The sequence below is a fragment of the Schistocerca americana genome, chromosome 3, assembly GCF_021461395.2.
Source record: "Schistocerca americana isolate TAMUIC-IGC-003095 chromosome 3, iqSchAmer2.1, whole genome shotgun sequence".
Taxonomy (NCBI): domain Eukaryota; kingdom Metazoa; phylum Arthropoda; class Insecta; order Orthoptera; family Acrididae; genus Schistocerca; species Schistocerca americana.
In genome coordinates, this window is record NC_060121.1 from 591,122,918 (window position 1) to 591,125,417 (window position 2,500).

At 64.5% G+C, this 2,500-nt stretch overlaps 1 pseudogene; it reads right to left on the bottom strand.

The window, feature by feature from the left end:
- The window catches only part of LOC124607567, a 7,611-nt pseudogene that overhangs the window by 2,663 nt on the left and 2,448 nt on the right, over positions 1-2,500 (bottom strand).

Sequence of the window (2,500 nt, forward strand, 5' to 3'; positions counted from 1 at the left end):
GGGTGCGGCTGAGGGCCAGCCCGTGGTACAGGCCAGGCAGAAGTACGGTGGTGAGGGCGTGGAGGCGCTGTTGCGGCTTGAGCGGAGCTCGGGAGATGACGTCCAGCTGCTCCACGAGGTGGCGTCGTGGGTTGAAAACGCAGCGACCAGCGGTGGAGAATTGCAGTCCCAGGTACCGGAAGGTTTCACCCACACGTAGGGCGGGCACGGTGGCGTTGCCCGCTTTGAAGGTAACGTCGGCGTCGACCTTCACCTTCTTGTCGCGCCCAGACGCGACTAAGGCGAGGGTGAAACACTTCCGGGCGTTGATCTGCAGCCCCAGATGGGCGAGGGCTGCGACGGCTGCGTCGATGAGGGACTGCAATCCCCTCGCGGTCGATGCAAAAAGCAGGACGTCATCTGCGAAGGCCGCAGCGTTAACTCTGCGACCAAGGATCCGAGCTCCGATGTGGGAGGGAAGTTGACTCAAAACATAGTCCACCGCAAAATTGAAAAGGAGGGGGGAGAGGGGGTCACCCTGACGCACACCCCTAGCCGGCTGCAGGGGCACGCCCACGTCGGCGCCGCCCGCTATCACCGTCGTGCTACCCTCGTAACACCTTTCGACGTACTCAATAAAGCAATCCGGCAGGCCATGAGCCCTCAGCACGGGGCGGAGGGCGGCATGGTCCACCGAATCGAACGCTTTAGAGACGTCGATCGATGCCACAAAAACAGAGCGACAGGAGCGGACTGCGTCGGTGAGAGCAGTGTCCAAGATGAAGGTGTTTTCCAACATCCCATCCCGGGGGATGAATGCCCGCTGACGTTCGTCCACAGCACATGCACGCATCAGGCGTGACGCGAGAACCTTGTGAAAGGTCCGCGCCAACACCGAGCAGACCGTAATGGGGCGAAAGTCAGCGGGGGATGTTGGTGCAGCCGTTTTGGGGAGAAGTGACGTCCGGGCGCGAAGCAGACGCTCGGGGAGGGCGCGGGCCAGGAGGAAGAGGTTCAAGAGTTTCACCAGGACTTCATGCGGCAGGCGCCGCAGCTCCGCTGGAGTCAGGCCGTCCGGCCCGGCTGCCGATCCCCTGGGCGGCAAGGCAGCAGCGACCTCCTCACGTGTGACCGGCCCCCATAGGCACTCAGGAGCGACAGGCTCCGAGTGCGGGAGAAGGCGGTCACGGATGAAGCCGGCGGTGGAGATCGGCTTCTTCGTGAAGAGGTCCGCCCAGAAGTCCAGCAGACCGGGGATGTCGGGTGGCGGCTGCAGCAGGGTGCCGTCCAGCAAGCCGCGCACGCAACGTGCACGCGACCTACGGAAGGCGTCCTGTGTCCGCGCGTATTCCCAGCGGCGCCGCTTGCGCTTCTGCAGCGGCGGGGCGGCAGGCGGCCGCTTGGATGGTTGGCGCGGCCGCTGTGTCCTGGTGATCGACCTCTCCCCCCTGGACCCGACCGACGCAAGGGCATCCGGGAGCATGCCCAGGATGACATCGGGCGGCGTGCCCCGCCCCAGACCAATGACTCGATCCAGGGCAGAGAAACGCTGGGCGGAAGCAGGTAGCCCCGCCAGATGCTCCCAGATGGCGGCGTCAGTCGGCCCCTCCGGCGGCGGCCCGGTGGTGTCGGCCGCGAAGTCCTCGGCTGCGTCGACGGGCGGCGCAGCGGCCTCGCCCGCGTCAGGCAGCGAGCTCGCTGCTCCACGGCGGGACGCCGGCTCTTCACCCCGACCGATCTCAAGTGCCTCCATGAATTGGCGGACAAGCTGCTTGTGGGCAGCTTGCCGCCGTCGGCACTTGATTGCCTCAAGCGTTCGGTCGGGGAACATCCTGGTAAGTTCTTGATTTACAAAGAAGAACCGGGCGTCCCTCTCCAGGAACAGTTCGGCCTCTGCCTTGGCGAGCGACAGGACTTCTTCCTCCGTCCACCTCGCGCGATGCCTCTCCGTCACGATCTCAGCGTTGGCGGCCGCAGGGTGTTGGCGGCGGCGATGGACCCCGAGACCGTTCTTCGTGGTAAAAGTGCGGTGGCACTCACTGCAAGCAAAGGGAGCTACACAAACTATCGCATTTTCGTTACGGCCGGTTGGCCGTCATAGTTACTCCCGCCGTTTACCCGCGCTTGCTTGAATTTCTTCACGTTGACATTCAGAGCACTGGGCAGAAATCACATTGCGTCAACACCCGCTAGGGCCATCGCAATGCTTTGTTTTAATTAGACAGTCGGATTCCCCCAGTCCGTGCCAGTTCTGAGTTGATCGTTGAATGGCGGCCGAAGAGAATCCGCGCACCCGCGCGCCCCCGGAGGAGCACGCTAAGGCGGACGCGGCCTCGCAGCAAGGAAGATCCGTGGGAGGCCAAGGCACGGGACCGAGCTCGGATCCTGCACGCAGGTTGAAGCACCGGGGCGCGAACGCCGCGCAGGCGCGCGCATCCTGCACCGCCGGCCAGCACGAGGCCAACCAACGGCGAGAGCAGACCACGCCCGCGCTAAACGCCCGCACTTACCGGCACCCCTA